This window comes from Cryptotermes secundus, unplaced genomic scaffold (genome assembly GCF_002891405.2).
Source record: "Cryptotermes secundus unplaced genomic scaffold, Csec_1.0 scaffold26, whole genome shotgun sequence".
NCBI lineage: Eukaryota > Metazoa > Arthropoda > Insecta > Blattodea > Kalotermitidae > Cryptotermes > Cryptotermes secundus.
This window is the reverse complement of record NW_019743656.1, coordinates 5,391,184-5,413,695: the sequence shown is the minus strand read 5'-3', so window position 1 is coordinate 5,413,695 and position 22,512 is coordinate 5,391,184. Positions and strand designations below refer to the sequence as shown.

Sequence of the window (22,512 nt, the reverse complement as noted above, 5' to 3'; positions counted from 1 at the left end):
TTCAGGCATTGAAATAGCCCTGTGTAACAATTGTATGGTCCCACTCAGGGCATGGATGTTTAGTTTGTGTGTGTGCGCTTTTCTGTGTTTGTGTACAGGTAGAGGCCTTGCGACGAGCTGATCACCCGCCCAAGGAGTCCTACCGAATGTGTAAGATCTAGAAAAACCGAAGTGAACGGAAGTTCATGGAGGTAGGCCTAGGTCCACTGGGGCTGTAATGCCAAGGAAAAAAAAAGACAACCGTATGGATGGCGTCTTCCCGCGTCTATCTCAATCTACAGCCACTGACAAAGTTATTATCAGCTGCGATTGGTTAGTGGGATCTCACCCGTGCCATGATTGGCTAAACACGAAATGAGGAACAGCAGTGCATGGTGTCATCTTAAATTGATCCCTGTGACCTACACGATTCCAGTTTATGCTTGTCTGTGCATAGTGGGGCAAGGCTGGGTCTATGTTTAGCACCGCGCAACGTCTGGTCCGCAGTGTTGCTAACGCTTGATCAGCCACAACAGAACGGTTCGTTACAGGTGTTCAGCTGCTTGCCTTTTGGTAGTAAATAGGCGGTTCGATGGCATTTTCATGAAAGTTTTAATTAACACTTTAAAGCCCACTTGGTAACGAACCTGGTGCTTTAACATCCTAAAACTCTGCATTCTGGCCACAGATTGCATTTATATGTTTCGTATGGTTCTCACACTAAACAGAGACTGTTTCCTCAAACAGCATTAACCGGCTGGTTTCTGTACCGGAGACACAATGTGTTTCCTGTGAGGTAGGAACTGAAATTTTATATATAGCTTAGAAGAAAGTAAAATCTCTAGTCGTGGTCCTCAAGGGGCCGACGCCAAGATGAACTGATTGGCGGTAAACCTCCAGTCGTAAAGTAACTCTGACTGAGTCCTTTAGAGGTTAATGAAATTCATACTCTTAAGATCGTTATATTTATTTAAAACCCAGACCAGTATATTTTTATATAGCATTTAGAAGAAAATTTAATTCCGATCATGCGCAGTAAAGTCTTGCTCAACTTCCCTCCTCTGCTCATAACAAAGTCAGCATCCTATCCCTTTACCTTTCCTCACTTCCCAACGCTCTACCCTCCCTCAAATGTACCTCTGCCAGGAGGAGGGGGGACTGCCTGGGAACCTTCAAAGCCGGATAAATGTTTCTGCCCCCCCTCCCCCGTTAATTATAATGTCTTCCATGCGCAAAACACAGGTCTGAAGCAGGGATAAGAGCCGGTATAGCGACGGGCTACCGTCTGGGGCCCGAAAAATCACAGTTCTATTCCTGACAGGGACAAAAGATTATATCCTCTCCACAGTGTCCGGACTAGCTCTGCCGCGCAAGCATCTAACAAACGCATCAAGGTTATGCAAATTTGTGTTTTCAGTCGAGTCACGTCTGCGTCTTTTATATCCAACTACTTTCCTACGGCGAACTCATGGCGTGGTTATTCTATGAAATTCATTCCAGTGTCTCTGGAGTTGGATAAGTGGCATTTGGTGCGAAGAATGAAAAGCCTAGTTCACAACGAGCCGAAGGTTGTAATACAATAGTAACGAATTTCTTAACGTCACTTAACTTAAGTAACACCAGTCGCTGTTCTGTCAACTTCAAAACACTTAAATTGTACGGGTAAGCCTATAATAGCTTACTGATTCTCTTTCTGTGGACCTGATGATAGAAACCGAGGCACGGGGTGAAGGTTCACAGCTTTTTGCCTCTGTAGTCCCAGTATAAAAGAATATTTGGGCTACGTTATATATTAGCTAATTAAGCACTACGCCATGAAGATGTATGGGGGACTGGATGTATAGAACCACGTCTTCTTCATCTCTGCACTAATTGGAGGTAAGTGGTCAGCTTTACGCTCCGGCCACTTTACCCCCGAGGAAAGAACCCACGGTACCCATTGGATAGGAAGGTGGGTGGACCCCAGAACCTGTCTGGACGACGTGGAGAAGAGGAAATTTTTGACGCTATCGAGACTCGAACTCCGACTCGTCGAGTAAAATCAAATTTGACGACAGTGGTGACATACGTGTAACGCCTTTCTTAACGGTATCTGCAAAAGCAAAACCGTTGCTAGGCAACGAAACTGTGACGCCATACTTTGGCAGCTTAATGGGGCTGTAAATGAATTTCAACAAGCGGCCAAGGCGAACCAGTGCGTGGAAAACAAGCCGAATTATGGGTTCCATGGGTGGCCAGGGATGAAGAGTAATTCTTAGATAAGTTCTTGACGTATTCGTGACATAGAAGTACGTAGAACTTGAGACGTTCACAGCGTGCAGACCCTTGAGCGGAGCGCATGATGTTATATCCAACAGGATAGAAGAACTCTTCATAACATGAAGTTTGTTCTGATTGGTCAATTGGGCCACTAAAAAGTAACCTATAAATTAATCTTAGACTTCTTCTACCGAGTTCCTTTCTGACTGTATGGTACTAGGATCGTATCCAGGAGCTAATTTATCGAGTGATATCCATAGTTCTTCTACTAGGCAGAGTTCTCTTGATCGACCTACTCTTCGATCCTGTAGATGTTCCTCTGAAACGTCAGTGAATTTGAATAGGACTATACGGCGTCACATCTCAGAAGACAATTCTCTTCATTGTGGCTGCTCTGAGAACCTCAAGATCTAACATTAAGATTTGTTTCAATCTAAACCACTGTTTTTATAATAAGGGTGAATCCTACCGCGGCCGCAACCTGGGAAGCTTCATCCCATTTGGAGGGTCAACGCGCTGATCAGCCGTGACTTTTTAAATTTAGTCTTCAGGGATGTGAAAACTTTCATAATGCAATTTGTTCTGAACAGAACCATTACTGTAAGAAGACGGCTTTCTTCAGAACCATTATTGTTTCACGCAGAGCGGTTTGGTGCAGCACCAACACTTCAGAACCATATTCGGTGGGTCCTCTGTTCGAATCTCAGCTGGAACATTGCTGTCCTCTTTGAGGATTCTTTCTGTGGTTCTCCTACAGGTAAACACTAGAAGAGTACGTCGGTTAGGCAACGGCTGAGTAAAAAACGTTACCGTTGCAGCGAATACACACGCAACAACAGAAGAACTGTTGAACGTGTAGTTTTCTATGCGGTCCGTGTAGTATCAAACGAAAGTAGGTGATCAGTTCTTCCCAGAAAGTCTTATTATTTTTTCATTCGATAGAGCTTAGAAGAGACGAAATAAATTCCTCTCTTGATCTATATGTCTACCTGTTATAGGTTTCGAGATGTTTAATTTTAAGTGCTTTCAAAATAAAAAGATTAAAAAAACACAGAAATGCGAGGATTTACACGGTAATGGAAAAGCTAAATTCCCTGAAATTATATTACTTTATATTAATATCATTAAGATCAAAATCGTGCCTTTTCAATGTCTTACACTCCCTATTTATTCGTGTACCTTACGCCCGGACAATGCAATGTAATACTGCAATATTTTCAGATCACATATAGCCAGATGCAGCATCATTGTGTCAGTGTAACAAATGGACCTTACTTTTACAAGAGGTTCGCCGCATGACAGAAGGATGATGGGGTTCGCCGAACCTATAGAAGTCGCCATCATTCTGTACATTTGACGTCAGAGCGAGGGCCTCCAGCTGTTTACAAGTCTGGGGTTCTAATAGGCAAAATAAGCGCGGACTACGCGTTTCTTTAATTGAGAGGATCTGCACATCTGCGCACTGAAGCAAATGGACGAGTCTCTCTCACAGCTCCTAGTTAAATTCATACTGAGACAGAAATTTCGTTTGAAAGACAAGAAATGCAACAACATGAAACTAATTCGCTAAGTACTGTCTGGATTTCTTGACCTGGCCTCTCTCAACACAATGCACAGTGCAGTTTGGTCGAGTCCACTGACTGAGATAAATTGTGAGATATTGTGAGGCGCATATGGCTGGGCCTTAGTAACAGGGCTTCATCCTCTCTCTCACCCTAACACAGTGCAGATACAAACACTGCCACGCCAGTTATTGTCTTATTTTTCCTCAGTTCTTCTTATGGGCAACTTAAAGGCGAGATCTGAACACACGACCTGTAACAAACTAACTCAGGCCGTGCCGTAGCTTAGGCAGTTAGTCGCTGACTTCCCACCGCGGCGGCCCGGGTTCGAGCCCAGGACAGCTCATGTGGGATTTGTGATGGTAACCGGGCAGTTTTTTTTCCCCTAGTGCTTCGGTTTTCCCTGCCAGTTCTCATTCCACCGACTACTCCACACTCATCAACATATATCATCCGGGCTGGTACAGTAGGCCAGTTAGTGGCCGACGTACAATGTGGACTGTATTACCCTATGAGAGAAAGAGAGAGAGAAACTAACACCATGGAGCAAAGTCACTGACATGCTAAGAGGCATTCAGATGTATAATAAGTGCCCAAAGGCTCGTTATCGTGTACGTAAGAGCCCTCCCTTGAACCCTATCCTCAGCCAGCCTACAAAAGCACACACCATTTCTTTGACATCCACTTTAATATTATCCTCGCAACTATGAAAGGATTTTTCGTTGTTTCTTTCACTGTCTTCAGACAAATGTCGGAATAGTACCTCAAATTAGGCAGACTGGTTTCTTACACACCCCTTCCAATCCATTATTATTTCCTCGTCATAACATTCTAATGAACTAACGAATCATCAAATAAATTAAGAAAAATATAGGCCAGAAATAAAGTTGTATCTGTGGAAATACTCGGTACGCATCTCTGCCGGGTCCCTCCCGTTGTCTTTTATGTAGTTCTCCCAGCTTCTCTTCCAGACAAATGACGAAATAATACTTTAAATTAGGCCAAGGCAAAATTCGCATCCGTCTCGCAGCCGGCGGTGCACTGGCCGCCGTGAAGCGTAGCGCCGTGAACCGGTCAACAAAGTCGAGAGCTTCCCTGGAGTTTGGTAGAAGTCCACAGACATTTCGAAGGAACGAATAGCCTCCATGTTCAAGAGAGCATAACGCCTTCTAATTGCTACTTTCTTGTTTAGCTCACTCTTCGACCATGAAGATGACGATATGTTCCTTCGAAATATGGATGTACTTCTACCGAAGTGTTCGGTGTTACAATCCAGAAGGTACCTGTGGCACACTTAGAGGTAATTAGGCCGGGCCATAGCTCAAGCGGTTAGTCGCTGGCTTCCCACCGCGGCGGCCCGGGTTCGATCCCGGGGTCTGGTCAAGTGGGATTTGTGGTGGACAAAATGGCGCTGGGGCGGGTTTTCTCCGAGTACTTCGGTTTCCCCTGCCAATCTTCATTCCACCAAATTCTCCATCATCATAATCACCCGGGGCAGGCTACAAGAGGCCAATCAGTGGCCGCCATGCCGAGTGGACCCAGCTGGACTCCACCCCCTACTGGCGATATTTTAAAGGTAATTACTTTTTAATACGATGAGTAGTTAAAATAAAACTTAATGAAATCGTATGGAGAATACAGACATGATATGACAAGAAATGATAATGTGACTTGAATTTGAAATAGAAAATAGCGAATATTTGTTGGTTTGTGGATGGGCAAGAAGGCTAAAAAAATATTTCCATCATGCATTTTTCCTCAAAGATACAAAAAAGAGACAAAAGCAACGCAATATTGGGAATATTTGTTCGTACATAGAACCACAGTGGGCTGTTTATATTTCGTAATGTTTACATAGCGTCTATAGACACCCTGGGCATGGATACGCTTGTAATAGACCGGACCACGAATGTGCATTTGTTTTATTTTTATTCTGTTGACATACGTAGTTTGAATATGGGAATCATTTGTTTGTTGAGGGATGCGAAATGCTCTGGCTTTAGGCAAGCACAAATTCCTCACGACGCAACCAGCCAAGTGCCGGGGCCGGAGACCAATTTCCCAAATTGAAGACCGAATATGTGATAATATGCTACCTGATCAGGGCTATCGCACATCACAGAGGGCAGGGACTGTAACCGCTCCACTGTCACTCACTAATTTAGAATTAATTAGAATGATCAGTAACAAAAATTAATTGCAGGCAACAAGTAATATCCAAGCCAGTGGGACATAGTCACATTCTTGTTTTCAGGAATGGACTTATTCCAAATCTTGATGTTACACAGGAAGCACCCCCTGTGGCTTTTTCTGAGAAATTTTGTTTGTGAGTAGCACGGCGGCAAACTTTGAGAATTCGATCACTGACAGGTCCTGCACGTCGTAACTTAAAAGTAGGCGGTTTTGAAACCCACGCCAACCAGCTTATCTGTCAGGGAACTGTCAAAAACGACGTTAGGACTTTAAGGGTCAAAGCCCCAAATTGCAGCTACCTGATTGGAGATCCAGAGATTGTGTAACCCCCAGTTCTCAAAATTACCCAATCAGTGGAATTAAGGGGGAGTGACTTAGCAGAGGAACTGACGTCCAGGGGACCTCAGTGTTTTCAGACAAAGAGTCACAAGTTAGTTGCAAAATAGTTGCCAAACAGTCGCCAAGTGAGTGGCCTGCTACTGGTAAATATTTTTTGAAACAAAATCTGTTTTTCGCTGTTCTGTATAACCACAATTCAGAGTGCTAATGACAGTGAAATTGTGATAGTAACGTCCGTTATACCAGGACTGTGCTAGATAAGGACCTATATATAAGCATCGTTTGTATTGACTGTGTGTCATCAGGCGAAGGGAAGTGTTGATCTCAATAAATGGTCACAGTGTTTAAGTGCAGAGTAGCATTGAACCAACTGCTTCCCTCCCCGTCCTAAGCGAGGCCCTAGCAAACGCCCTGAGAAGGATCCCAGCTCTACCGACAGCTGAACTAGTTGACTATCACCTTTACCCCCTTTCCGAAATAAATCTAAGACTATTGTAAGCCGACACCACCTGAGCTTACTGGCCCCCAACCTAAGAAGAAGAAGAAAGAAGGAGAGGAGCGACGAACAACGTGTGACTAACCAACCAACAAGGGGGGGGGGGGGTGAAGGTGAGGTAAGAACGGTTACAGAGTGAAGAGGTGGAGCCCAACGTAAGGGCTGGACGGTTATACAGAGAAAAAGTGGAGCCCAACTTGTGGGGCTAAAAGTCTCACTGAGCGGTTGCAGGATAGACGTGTATGAAGCAATGGTGGAATGGTGACTGACAGGAGAAAGCTGAAGAAACTTTGAGGAAAGCTTACTATAGTGCCATTTCTTTCACCACGAATCTCATATGAACTCACCAGGGAATTGAAACCCAAGCTCCGTCGTAAGAAGCCAGTAGCCTCTTCATCTAAGGAACTACTTAGTATGTGGAAGTCATCCAAAATGACACTATCCACCTATCTATGGACCTTGGCTACTTTTTCAGTTTCTAATCCTATACACAGTCTGTAGGACTCCTTGGGCGGGGGATCAGCCCGTCGCAAGGCCACTACCTACACGCAGAACAACACAAACACAGAATAAACGCACACAGACATCCATGCCTTGATTGAGATTCGAAACCACGATCCGAATGTTCGAGCGAACGAAGACCGCGCAGCCACTGTGACCGGCTCAAAATAGCACTGGGACAGTCAACTGTAGGAAATGGGTCATAAACGTAAAGGTGAAGTTCCTGTGCTTAATTAATTAAACATGACGCCATGAAGACGTGTAGGGGAGTGGAGGTTAGCTCCACTATTCTCAACCTCGGCACTAGATGGAGTGAGTGATCAGCTTCACGTCCCTACCGCTTTACCCTCGGGGAACGCGCCCCCGGTACCCATTGGATAGGAGGCTGGGTGGGCCCCAGAGACGGTCTGGACGCTGTGGAGTAAGGAAAAGTCTCTTGCCCCTGCCGGGAATCGAATCACGGCCGTCCAACCCGCACCCCATGCCTGTACCATCTGAGCTATGGTGGACTATCGCGTAGTAAAGAGTTTCATATCTTGCATTCTTCGCCAAATACTATTACTACAATGATCAGGTCAATGAGGATGAGATCGGCAGGGCATGTAGCACGCATGGGAGTGAATAGGACTGCTTATAGGATTTGGGTGGAAAATCCTAGAGGAAAGAGACCACTACGAAGACCTAGACGTAGGTGGGAGAATAATATTAAGGTGGATCTTAGAGAACTAGGATGAAGTGGTATGGACTGGATTGATCTGGCTGAGGAAAGGGGCCTTTTGAGGGCTCGTGAACGCTGTAATGAACCTTCGGGTTCTATAAAATGTTGGGCAATTCTTGAGTAGCTAAGCAACTGGCAGCTTCTCGTGAATTACTCAAGTCTATATAATTAGTTAACGAGTTAAACTATATTTAGCGACGCTATAAATACGTAGATTATATGGCGCCAAATGGTAGGATGAGAAACGAATAATGATTTGGAAAGAAGGTGTAGGAAGAGGCGGCCATGACTTAATTTGAGGTAATAAATATAGCCTGGAGAAACCGAAGGCAGTTACAGAGGAACCTGCGATGTTACCCAGTGTCCCAACCAATGTTCGAAAGCAATAAAATTGAACTACAACTAACTGATCAAATGTGCGTAATATAAAGTACTGTAACGTGTATGAGTGATTAAAGACGGGGTTTGGATTGGTAATTGGATTTATTGAATCCTTAGTGGACGTAATTACCCCACACACTCTGCAATTCACTACAGCACGCACTAAGTCTTTTCAGTCTGCTGTGTTTTCACCAGTCGTTGTCTGGTAACGGCTTCAACGCTGTAGAACCCTCAACTTCCGTGCTCACGTCCTTACCGGCCGGCGACTGTCTCACAACTAAACTCTAGACCTACCTTGCTTATAACACCTCGGCATGGATCGCTCAGAAAACGCCTCTTCCTGCAGCCCCCTATCGCTCGTGACATCACCGCGGATTTGACGTGTTCCTCTGTTGCGTTTGTACGTGCCATTACCTAGCAACGGCTCTACATGCTACAGTACGATTATGTTTATATTACTCTTGAATTATTTAACGATGACTTAATATGTCGGATTGTAGCTGTCTTCACAGGGTGTACAACAGTTCTGGGGCCCACCGAGCCACATATCCAATGAGTACCGGGGCCCTTTTCTCAGAAGAAAAGCGGGCGGGGCGTCGAGCTGACCACTCACCTCCATCTAATGCCCCGGTTAAGAATACATGTATCTAGTACAATTACATTGACCATACATCTTCCTTGAGTCGGTAACTTTACTGTATACCTTATCGTCCAGTGTTAAGATGCTGGTGAATAACTAGAAGGAAGAGACATTGAAAGCAGAGGTCGCCGCGGCCTAATTTGACGCACCTCGCGATTATAAGTCAGAAGAGTTAGACTTGAGTTAACTTAATCGGTTATGGGTTCGATCACGGGATCTCCTCAGTTCGACCAGGCTGATGTTCATTTGTTTTACGTGTCATCCCCAACTTTACTACTCTTAGACAACTTATATACGCGGTCATGAGCGACGGCAGGAGCGTCTTCAAAGGGGAGTGGGGTGGGGGGACCAGAAAATTTGCATGCAGAATTACATCAAATCATTTATGAACAGTTTTACGGATCGGATTACATGAAAAACAGAGAGCACCATGATTTAAATTTTTGGTGTTAATATTTGGTATATTTACATTTTTTTAGCCTACTTCCCTTATTTTGGAAAAAAATAAAGTAGGTTTATGCGATCACCATGCTGTGTGTGTCTCTGTATTCCCCCCCTGTCAACTTCTGAATACCTGAACCAGTCTTCACTAAACTTGGTATGTACATCACGGCACCTGAGCCCATCTCAACGACACACTTCATAAATCCCTCCCGTCAGTCTGCGACTATATGTGTATCGCCCTATCGTTGCTAGGCAACGGCTCAGTAGACACGTTCCCGCTGCAACGAATACATGCAACAATAGATGAGGCGTCTTTTTCTATACGATCCGTGTCGTATGAAAGGAGAATCTGGGTCCGTCTGTGTATCTCCCTATCAATACTAGGCAACGGCTCGGTGAACACGGTCCCGCGGTAACGAAGAATTGTTGGAGGCGTCGTTTTCTATGCTGTCCGAGTCATATCAAAGGAAGGTAGGTGATTAGTTCTTACAAGATTTTTTTGTTTCATTTTTTAAAATCGGAGTTGGGGGTTAAGGCGGTTGCCGGCTGTCTTGTCGCCTTCCATTCCCAGTAGGTGCCCATGTACAGTTATACAGTGAGTTTTCTACACAGTGTTAACCGTTAATGCTATGACTCGGCCTGACTCAGGGAGGTGCGTCTGACTTCTGTCCAAGTGCGCAATCGCAAAACGACAATGCCGTTCATAGTGCATTACTGGCCTTCTTGAAGCATGCGTAATCTATTTCAGTTCCAAAGGCAAGCTCCCCACTTCACCCAGACGCCATGAGGACCACCGCACCCCCCTGTTTACATGTTACAAACATCTGTTCTCGTGCTATCTCAGACTAATGAGTCTGCTGACGAGGTGTGGCCAGGCAGGAACAAATACTGACGCCTCGGCACGATATTTCCGTGCCTGGCAAGTATCATGGCCACTCATACCGCCACATCTGTCACTTCTTGTCTCGGCAATGGGACTCATTCAGGTCCTCTGTAAATACAGCGGATCCCACACTCTATGCCCTGTAACAAACATGCTGACCATGGGCTCTGCATGCTGGTTCTTACACTGAGGATGGAGGCGATATGTTCATCCCAAACGTTGTGACATAGTATACTATGTCACAACGCAGAAGATAGTACTTTTCACTGCCGTTTTGTCCAATCAAAATTTCATATGGATTGACACGTGACTAAACTCGGGCATGCGCAGTCAGAAGGCGGCAAGAAGCCTTTAATGAATGAAATATTGATCCGTTAATATTCAAACAGCAGAACTATGAACACATGCATTTTATTTACCGCGCTCTTGACACAACTGAAGAGGATTAAATATATCCTTGTGCGTAATTAATGAAGTACTATATCACGAAGACGCATGGGGGTCCTGAGATATAGCTCCATCGTCCTTAATGTTGGCAGTAGGTGAGTGCTTAGCTTCACGTTGACACAGACCGTATATGTACTCATTCTTGCATTAAGTCAAACAAAAAGAAAAGCCTTCGTTGCAACGTATAAGCTATTGGAGAGTCATTTTGGGGTGTAAGAAATTACAATAAACCCTCGCTAATGCGGATTAATAGGGGGGGTCAACCGGATTAAGCAATAATCCGGATTAGTGAAGCAAAAGGTAGCCCTAAAAGACAAAGAAACTTAGAACACAAATAAATGGGAAATTTAATAAGTAGTGATGATGAAAATAAATAAAAATATATCACTGTAGAGCATTTATTTAAGAACTACAAAAAGACAATACATTTATTCATCGATAGAAGACTCTGAAGTTGTACTTATTTTTGAATGTAATAATGCAGGTTTGCGAAACAGTCAAGTTTTGTCTGAACAGACCTCTGCTGCTGTCCTTTAATTAGGATCTCTCTCAGAGTTGTTCCTGGGGTAAAGGGCGGCCGGTGCGTAAAGCTGGCAACCTCAACTCCAACTGTGAGCCGTCTGTCTAGAAAATGTGGGAGCCTCGGAATCGCAGAATCCTACGGGCCTTCACGGCCTGTTACAGGAATAGTTTTACTTTTTTGCCTTTACTTTTGAGGTTCTCGTGATGGTGGGTCTTACTTTCTTCTGAGATGTAAACTTTTGTGGGTTGTGTCTCCATTCTGCGAGTTGTTTTACAATTTGGAAGAGGGGCATGCGTGGCCTAATTCAGGTATTTAAGTTTTGAGGTTTCCACGGCGATCACTATGAAGAAAGTCGTCTTCTGGGATCTGGCACCGTGTATTCCTTGGTTTATTCGCATCGCGATTCACCAGCCCTGAAGATGGAGGCGATACGTTCCTCCGAAACGTGGGTTAAAACCAAGAATACACGGCGCCAGATCCCAGAAGACGACTTTCTTCATAGTCCAGGTATTGTCCCAGCATTGGCCTGAAGACACCAAGGGAAACTACGAAACTCTCAACCAGAACAGCCAATGTCCAGATCGAGATTCGAACCGAACACCCCCCCGAATACTAGTCTACAGCATTTTTTTTTATTGCTAGTGGGGTGGGACTAAGTCCCTTGTACTGCGGCCACTTCTGGCCTATTGTACCAGCCCCAGATGATAGGCGAGGGTGATTGTGGAGCAATTGGTGGAATGAAGATTGGCAGGGGAAACCGAAGTACTCGGAGAAAACCTGCCCCAGCGCCACTTTGTCCATCACAAATCCGACTTGACCAGACACGGTATCGAACCCGGGCCGCCTTGGTGGAAAGCCAGCGACTAACCGCTTGAGCTATGGCGCGGCCTAGTCTACAGCATTACCATTACGTCAATCCGTTCAGTGACTCCGTGTAGTTTCACAGATTGTTACCAGCGTTTCGAAGGAGCCTGCTGCCTCCATCTTCAGAACAGAAAATGGAGGCAGCAGATTGCTCCTTCTGACATTTCTGACACTAATTGTCACGTGATTGAGTGTGACTATAGACGAGGTTTGGATTGGTAATTGGATTTATTGAACTCCTATAGATCCGCGACTATAAGTAATTATAATCGTTTCAAACTAATTCACGTACTTTTCACTTCTCTAGAGCACACACGTAAGTCTTCTCAGCCTGCTATGTCTTCACCGGTCTTCTGGTAACGGTTTCCAACAGCGAATGAATCCCATTCTTCTGGGTTCCTCTGAACTGACCCGGCCTCAGCTACAGCAACTTTCGACTAAATGAGTTAGTCAGTTACTTTTACGATTGGTGGTACACCGCCGATCAGTTCGTCTTGGCGTCAAGCTCCTTGACACTCACGACCAGAGATTTTTTTTCCAACTGAACATTTGCAGTCATAGTCCTTATGTAACATCCTCCGTGACGAGAGGATGGATTTGTTTTTGCTAGTTTCACAATTCCTGCCTTGAGAGAATATGTCACAATATTTATCTACCAAATTACAAGATACTATATCACAGAAAACCACAAAAGAAAAAAAAAACCCTCCGTGGTCTCTAGTCAGCAAGTGAACTATACCGACAGAGCCACCGCCGCTTGTCGGCGAAGTTGGGGATAGCGGGTGTCATGTTGTCAGCGCAACGGATCTCCACGGCCGTTAATCTCGGTTATTTAAACCGGAGCCGCTATTTCCTTGAAATAGCTCCTCAATTATCAGACCACAATCGTATCTAATTAAAATCTATGAGTAACGAATTCTATGGACCAGAGCCCTCCTTGAGAAGCCTATGGTCAAGAAGTTACCGGCAATTTAATCGACGCGCTTACAGAGCATTTCTGTTGAGTCTGTTTGTGGTTTTGAGTTATCTAACGACACTGCCAATATCCAGATTCTAGACTGTACGTGTATAGCGTTGAAAGGTACGATTATTACTCATTATCAATTGGAAAGGAGCTGGAAACAACCGATCGTGGCCAAATCCGGCACTTGCCCGGCGAGAGAGACAAGCACGAAAAACCTCAATCAGAATAGCAGGATGTCCTGGCCGAGATGCGAACCGAGCACCTATCGAATACAAATGTAGGCCGTTGCCGCTGAGACGTCTCTCGGTCTGTAAGTATGGTCTTCCTTGTCCACGCTTTGGTGTCTTCTCTGGAGGGTTTCTCCTTAAAATTTGACATGTATTTCTCATAGCTCTAATGCCTCGTCCATATAATCTTCCTCAGTTTGATCACCTTAATAATATTTGGTGAAGCGTAGAAATTATGTGACAGTATACTACGCAGTTTTCTGGAGCTTCCTGTTGTGTCTTCAGTCATATAATTTGCGTTGATTCATTAGACAGAGTTTTGGGGACACTTTTCTGTAGTGCTAAAATATCTGCTCCGATTTTCCGCGTCTGTGCAGGAATCTGAGCTGTTACGAAAAAGGTTAGGTCACCAAACCTCACATTTCGGGGGTAGAAAAAGAAATGTTATGTTTATGCAGTGATGTATACTCAATATTTCATTATGTCACTGAGTGGGAAGTACCGTATTTACGCATGTATAGGCCGCACATTTTTTGCCAAAAATTCAAGAGGAAAACTGGGGTGCGGCTTATATTCGAAATATTCGAAATCACACTTCATTAAAAAAAATATATATTCATAATTGGTAATACAGGGTGTTCTACTCCTGAAATAATATTCCAAGAAAATTATTTTTTCTATAATTTCTGTCTGAAAATTGTGCTGCGGCCTATACACGTACGCGGCCTATACGTGCGTAAATACGGTATTGTATTTAAAAAAAAATTAGAATATTGCTGAGTATATATCTCATGTAGGTAAATTTTTCACATAAATTTCTTTCGTAACGTCACAGAAATACGTATGAAGATAAATGTGGATTTGCGACAAGGATGGAAGAGGAAGCGTCTACTGTCTATTTTAAGTTCGTTATCTTCCCAGACGTCTGGAAGAACAGAGAGAAAACACGGAATACTGAGTCAACATGGCCTTCCTAGACAGGATTAATTGTAGTACTTCCGTGATATTAAGAAAAGTGGCGACGATTACAGCACCGCGTTCGCTAGGGAACAGAAGAAAGTACTGTGGATTGACCCTGTTATTTACTGTCGACGTAAAGCAAGAACGAAATTTCAACGAGAAACTTTTAACAATCAAACTTCATCAAAAAGTACATAACTTTAATAACTTGATGCTATCTAGAGGAAATATTTTCGGCAAAGTTTGCATATAAAATAAACTTCGTCAAAAATATTTAATTTTTCTTCTCTTTTCCAACAGGAAACACTTCATCATAATGACCACTGCCCGATCCATCATTAAACAATTGTTGTTACAGTAACACCTTGAACTATAACAGATGGAAGTTCAATGATTTGACCCTCGGATTCAAAATAAACTCTGGCGGATACTTTATAAACTCCCCTAATGGCTATTGTTTCGACATTACCACCAGACACTCCATCCTTCCCACTTGAATTTTGTAAACTTCCATTGTGTCAGTACAGAGCCTGAATGATCTCAAACGCAACAGATGGGAGGACATTTCCAAATAAACAATTCAGTTATTTAGCTGCACTTTCCACGGACGACCTTTCATTTATTTACGTTAATAAAGAAATCACGATTTAACATTATTAACAGTGGAAATTTACTTCGGTAAAGACAGAGATGGATAGATACCGCTTAATGCCACCTGACGGTCGTATCTGTAACTATTAATTAGTAAATAATTACAGAATAAGGACAGGGTAACGACAAATTTTCCTGGCGATGAGCTAATCACCCGCCCAAGGAGTCCTACCGAATGTGTAAGATCAAGAAACACCGAAGTAAACGGAGAAGTTCCTAGGCCCACTTGGGCTGTAGTGCCAAGGGGAAAAGAAAGAAAGAAAAAACGACAAATTTTACATTGTATGTATGTGTATGGACGACATGCGACATGACTGCTTTATGTCAGGCATGCGAGTATGCAGAAATTGTTCATTTGCACAGATTTTAACGCATAGATCGGACGTGTCTGGCTTCCTATAATTTCACTGCTCATGATTATTCCATTTCATGCTTCAATAACATCAAACTGATTTCACCATCTAGAAAGAACTGAAGAAGACTAAATTTCCTAAAGATTGTTATCAGTATACACGGAAAAGCAGGAGAAGAGGAAACAGGTCGTATAAACAATGAAAGCACCCATTTTGGTTTGAACCTTGGAGCTTGAACAGTTCGGTAATACAGATTATGATGCTCATGACTTCAACAGCAAACAAAACACGATTTCGCACATATGATCTGGGTTATCTTTGCCGAATAAGTTTATACCCGAGCAGTTTGGTCTGGCAGTATTCCTCTAGGAACTTAGTTGAGAGGTACCTGGAACACTCCCACCGCGGGAGCCCGGGTTCAATCTCAGGTCAGGTCATGTGGATTTGCGGTAAACGAAGTGGCACTGGGGCAGGTTTTCTCCCACCACTTCGGTTTCCCCTGCCAATTCTCATTCCACCAACTGCTCCTCACTCATCACATATCATCCACGGCTGGTACAATAGGCGAAATAGTGGTCAACGTACCAAGTGGACTTACCGTCCCACCCCCAGAAAAAATAAACTACCTGGAACAGCGGAAATCCTGTGTCACTTCGTGGGTTTCCTCAGTCCCGCATACTGTTGAAACCGTTCCACCAGTAGGTTATGCTCATTTTCTTCCAAATCATGTACAATTCATTGTTGATCACTCATCCTAATATTCGACACCGTACAGTCTGGATACTGAAAACGCTGTACAGTAACCCACAAAAAGAAGTTTAATATATTTTTCGGCCTAGTTTTCAAAAACTCCTTGACCCACTTGGAGAGATCAATATTGCAGTGTACTGCAGTGCAGTCTAAACAACAACACGGAGGTTCGAGTTACTTGTTTTCAGAATAATCTCAATTTATTACTGTTATATGTGAGAAAGCAAGGTCGAACGGTTCTGAAAGAGCAGTCCTTGGATTTGCGCTACAAGCTGCAGCGAATTAGGCACTTGCCGCTTTTTAAGAAGTTCTCATGTACTTCCTGTAATGAGGGGTTGCATGATACGTCGAGACTACGTCGCGCTTTATTCTCGCGACTGAAATTAATCCGTACGAAGTGAGAAGGGAATAATAAATTAATAAACAAATAAATAAATATAATTAACTTTGTTACTCTGCAAGTAGCCAAGTGTAGGGGCCAGAGACGAAGCCCCAAATATAAACGGCAGAGAACCCACCTGGTCCCTATCCTGGGCCAGAGTAATCCAGTTTACACTTTCAAAGCCGACTTCTTTAAGTTGTATTTTAATATTATTCTCCCCGTGTATATTTACCAACATTTTGGAGGAACACTTTCCCCCTCTTCTGGGTCGAAGAGTAAGACGAGCAAGCAGGCGGCTAGGTTCAAGCTTAATTTAATTCTTATATTACCCTGAAGAAGGAAGCAGCACGTTACTCCGAAACGTCAGTGATTGTTGATTATTTTACCACTCTCGTATTCAGATTATATAATGTTGAATGGTAGGATACTTGATGAATAATTTCATGGAAAGGATTTTGAAGGCAGTGTTATGTCTTAAACGAGATACTGGCCCGGAATATGCCAGACAGGACGGAGGAAAATCATGAAAAATCTGAGTCAGGAGAGCCGGTGTCTCTGCCAAGATTCGAACCCAAAACCTCCCAAATGCAAGGGTAGAACGTTAATTGCTAGACAAACCCACTATAGGTGAAACTTCCGTAAATATTTACGAGACTAAAAGGCGTCATCAGACGCCTATCTTCATAGTCACCATCATGGGAACTTGCAGTCTCTTATCTAAGCTATTTGAGAAAGACACGCAGACACAGCGCATTCCGGTGACAAGGAACGCAGATCACTTTGGCTGTTATCTCTTCTGTTGCAAAATTCTCAGTAAACGAGCAACTGATAGAGGTCAGGACTATCGCATGTGACTGTGACACATTCCTCAGATATTGAGTCTCGATCTTTCGTACATGTTTTCTTCTGTCCCCAAAATAACCTCAATTTCTGACGTCACTGCCATCATCAGTTCGTGCAATGTGATGGAATGTTCTGGAAGCAACTGGGATATACGGTAAACGTTTCCATGTCCAGAGATACGATTAGAGCAGAAGACTGTTATCTTCCTTTGGTGCTGCCACGAATATTTCAAGGCTGGCAGCCAGTTGTCCGAGGGTGACAGCCAATTGTCTGAGGGGGCAGTCAGTTGTCCGAGGGGGCAGTTAGTTGTCCGAGGGTGACAGTCAGTTCTCTGAGTGGGCAGTCAGTTGTCCAAGGGTGACAGCCAATTGTCTGAGGGGGCAGTCAGTTGTCCGAGGGTGACAGCTAGTTGTCTGAGTGGGCAGTCAGTTGTCCGAGGGTGACAGTTGTCTGAATGGGCAGTCAGTTGTCCGAGGGGGCAGTTAGTTGTCCAAGGGTGACAGCCAGTTGTCTGAGTGGGCAGTCAGTTGTCCGAGGGTGATAGCCAGTTGTCCGAGGGTGACAGCTAGTTGTCTGAGTGGGCAGTCAGTTGTCCGAGGGTGTAGCCAGTTGTCTGAGGGCGCAGGCAGTCAGTTCTCCGAGGGGGGGAGTCAGTTGTCCGAGCTGGCAGTCAGTTGTCCGACGGGTCCAACAAGAAAATTTTATTACAGACATACATTTAAGCCGTTTGAGACTATTTTTACTGGTCGTGCTAAAATATTAAGGACCGAATATACAAAAATTTTAATTTCTGGTACAAAAGTAACAGCCGTTCAGAATTAAAAAGGAAGTTTAATTATCTGTTATATAACATTTCACATTTGCACATCGAAATATTATCAGTACACGTAGAATAGGCACGATACATGGAAACAAAATACTGCTCGTTCGTTCGTGACCTACTGCACAACTTACATTCAATTCGTTCCTATGCTAACCCGATATTGCGTGATGACAATGACGAATCCCACGCTTACAATTTATGTACAGAAGGATTCATATTTGATATGATGATCTGCTTTAGGCACGAGACGTTGCTGGGCGACTTTTCATTTTAAGTCACACTGAGCAGCTCTTTGTAATTTATGTTGTAAACACAATGTGGAGACAGAATATTGTGATATGACGTCTAAAAGCCGGAATAGTCAAGTCAGAATAGACTTTCATTGCTAGGCAACGACTCGGTAAACACATTCCAGCGGCAAGGAATACGCAAACAATTGAGTAACTTCCGCTGCTATGCAACGGCGCTGTAAACAGTAGAGAGGCTGTGCTTTCTGAGTGGTCCGCGCAAAGTGGTTATAAAGAAGAGTTCAGTTGAGAAGAATGGAGTCGAGTTTCGAGATGCCAGCCTGCCGGGATATGAACTTGGGAGCAGAGAAAATGAACTGACCTGGCAGTTGCAGAATAATGGCAAGGATAGAATTACGCTGTGAGAAGAAGACTTCATATGTGATTTGAAGTTACGGTGAGACTGTTATGAATCCGTTGCCAGGATACGACTAGTGAAGACTGAGAATCCTAGTGCGTGTGTAACGCTGGACTGTTAAGTGTGGAAATAGCGGTAGCGCTATAATTGCCGGTAGTCCCGAGTCGCGTGAATAAGGTGTCAATAAATCGAATCACCCAATACAAAACCCGTTTGTATAAGTCACGTACAACCCCCTACATGTGATAATATTTTTCCCGAAACGTTGGTAACCACGTACCAGACTACACAGCATCACAGCCTAGAATCTCACAATATAAATCTGCATTGCCGCGAAAATCTCAATTATGTTACGTTCGAATTTCAGATTCATATATGAACGAGCGGTTTGGCACAGCGATAATGATCTAGACATATATACTGGGGGTACTCGATTGAATTTTGTCCGAGGAAACAGCTATCCTGATTGATATTTTTCGTGGTTTTTCTCAGTCCTTCCAAGAAAATTGTGAGATACTCTCTAAATCAAACCGCGACCGCTTTCTTACGAACGCTTTCCAATTCGTTGTGCATCAGTCATATCATTCGACGCTCTGCGGTCTGAGATATTCACAAAAACAAACTCCGTGACCTGTAGTCCGCAAACGAACTATACCGACCGAGCGACCGCCACTTGACGGCGAAGTTTGTGCCAACTTTTGTGGATAGAGGGTGTCACGTGGTCAGCGCAACGTATCCCCACGAACGTTAATCTCGGTTTGCTAGACCGGAGCCGCTATTATCTTGAAATAGCTCCTCATTTGTCCTCACGAGGCTGAGTTGACCCCGTTCTAGACCCACTACTTCTCAGAAAATCTGGTAGCGCCGGGAATCGAACCCGGCACCTCTGGATCTGTAGGCAGGAACTCTGATCACTAGCTCACAGAGATTGATAGGATCGTAAAATAACCCGCGGAGGCACTCGTGTATGGGCATAGACGATTAGATATGAATAGAACTTTGTACTTTTCTAAACACATAAAATCGAATACAATTTTTGGATAAAGTTAAGAGATTTGCAATGGATGTTTATTACACGTCACTTTTTTTGTAAGATAATCAGTTTTCGTTTATAGTATATAAAAAAGAAGAAATTTGATATCACGTTAAAGAACACCGATACAGCATATTTCCGGTCGAGTTTCAGTCTCATCAGGAAAGTTTGTGGAAGTTGCATGAGTTGGCACGATTTAAGATTCGGGCCACATCCCCCATTTAGGGCACGGTTACATCTAAATTACGTTTATTGGTATTTCTTTTTACAAACTAATCGGATAAAAAAACAACTGCACTTCGTGAAGAGATAATGACGTCACGTCCTGAACGTTTCACATATTCAATAAAACATTACTGAGAAATAGAACAGATTTTCAGCAATCATCAGGCAAGCATGGCATGTGTTTATAGCCGGAGGGCACCACCTGCTGGTTCCAACTATGATAACATGAAATATGAGGCCACACTATCAAAGCTAGTACAATGTCGCTGACTATTCGCTTCATCATCGAAATACAAGGTTTCTCAAACCACGGGTACGACCCCATGGGGGTTCGCGATCCACGAGGCTCAACAAAGAATTATTTAAGATACGCACAGCTGGGGGAAGTCTGTATGTCAGCAAGATTTCAGAAAAATTTCGCTGCAGCCGGCGAACTACACTTTTTGTGATGGTGCAGGAACATTTTATAGTTCGTTGTAGGTGGAGAGAGATTTTAAAGCTATTTCGATTCCTGCTGTCAGCGCACCTGTAACAGTGTGCAGAACCACAATTTTCAATGGCCGGCAGAGACGAGGGGGTCAGATAAATTTAGCTATTTCCTTAATGGTTCGTAATATACATGTACAAAACCCTTAACTTAACTTAACATGAGTAGTTGGTTGCCACTTGAGGGAATATGAGACAGGCCTATAGGTCTGAAAACGTAGATTCATGTTTCCACAGCGCTCAAGACACAACATTATACTCAGGTAGAGGGATACCAGTATTTCGGACGAACATATATTTTCGGTGTTCTTTAAAAAGTAAAAATGGACGCCTGAAATGGAGGTCATGTCTGTCCGCCTACCTGGCTTGACTCATTGGCAGTATCAGAGCCTGAACAGGCCTACTAGCGACACAGTACAGTACGTCAAATCAGGTCAACCACTCCCTTCCGAATTATAATTTGAGCACTATGATCCTCTGGGTTATAACGCCGTATAGTTCGGAGATAGGCCGTCGTTTCGGAGGAACACATCGCCTCCATTTTCAGGGTTCAAGAGTATGGCAAGCAAGAAATTAGTAGAAGCGGGCTACAAGCTGAGTTCTTACTCGTAGATTTCGGTTCTGAAGATGGAGACAGTATGTTGCTCCGAAATGTCGGGCTTACAACCAGGAAGATCGTACTCTTTGTAGTCGCTGCTGTCAGAAGCTCGAACCTTTCCAACTTATTTTTTCACTGTCATCCTACCATTCAAAGTTATGGGTGTATTCTCGGGCACTGACGGGGTCCATATGTAGACAATGAATAAGTTATAGAACCTTGTGACGCCTTGAAGTAAAGGCGGGAGCCCGAAAACTGATTCTTGACGGCTTGAAGAATGCAGTAGGTTTGTAAATGTCATTACAATCCGGACCGATAACAGTTGAGCTTTCACCATGGGCGAAATGAGCAGTCTATGATGAATTAACGGTAGCTGAGGTAACTAATTTGCAAGTTCGCGAGGTTATGGAGACCAAACAAATGACGGAAGGAACTTACAAGGAAAACGACCGGTGATATGTTGAGGACAGTATACAAAGGATGCGCAGTACAGGAAAATCCTTGAAGGAGACGCACTCTAGACCGGTTCAGCGTTATGTTTCGTTAGTTACTTACTTACTTACTTAGTTGGTATGCTATTTAATGATGCTATCAGACTAATAGTGTCGATGACAGGATGACTAATGATCGTGGAGCAGTTAGTGGAATGAGACATGGCAGTGAATCCAGCATTTAGAGAACCTGCTCCAGTGCCACTTTGAAAACCACAACTCCCACACGATCTGATCTGGGATCGAACCTTGATTTCCGTGGGGGGAAGCCGGCGACTAATCGCCTGAGCTGTGGCATGGTCAATGTTTCCTAAGCTGCTTTAAAATCTGTGGAAGACAGAACTACACCTCATGAAATGCTAAGTTTACTGCAACCTTTAAGTGGTTCCACGCAATTTAACATAAGTAACTATGATCTTTACCAACAGAGTTCATGATTCTCAGAATAAACTGCGAGAAGTTTTCATAAACTGTATCATAAATCATGTTAAAAGTAAAATTTGTCGTATAAACCCATATAATATCTGAGAGACAGGTTTGGTCTCATACATTGTTGTGCACCCTGTTAAGTGCCAGAAATGCCTGCACCCTCTGTTTGAAATTTCAGATTTTGCGGTGAAAGAAAAGATTCTGATTTTCTGAAAGACACGGTGCAGTTTCCTGTGCGATTACTGACGTTTGGAAGAAACCTTCTGCCTCTATCTTCCACGTACCTGAAGATGGAAGCAGTGTGTTCGTCCGAAACGTTGCTACCTATCTCCTATACTACACAAAGTCAAGACTAAAAAAAGACCGTAATATAAATATTCGTTACCATGAGAACCTCAAAATTCACCCAGTGAACATATTTCG

The 22,512-nt window shown here is 43.6% G+C and overlaps 1 protein-coding gene across 1 annotated transcript in view; it reads left to right on the top strand.

Annotated features, from left to right (window-relative positions):
* Window positions 1-444: 444 nt before the first annotated feature.
* Window positions 445-22,512, top strand: part of LOC111874208 (protein SMG9) — a 64,856-nt gene continuing 42,788 nt past the window's right edge. Inside the window, exon 1 of the mRNA XM_023869512.2 lies at window positions 445-530. The gene's annotated coding sequence lies outside the window, so the exon portion shown is untranslated. The remainder of the gene's footprint in view (window positions 531-22,512) is intronic.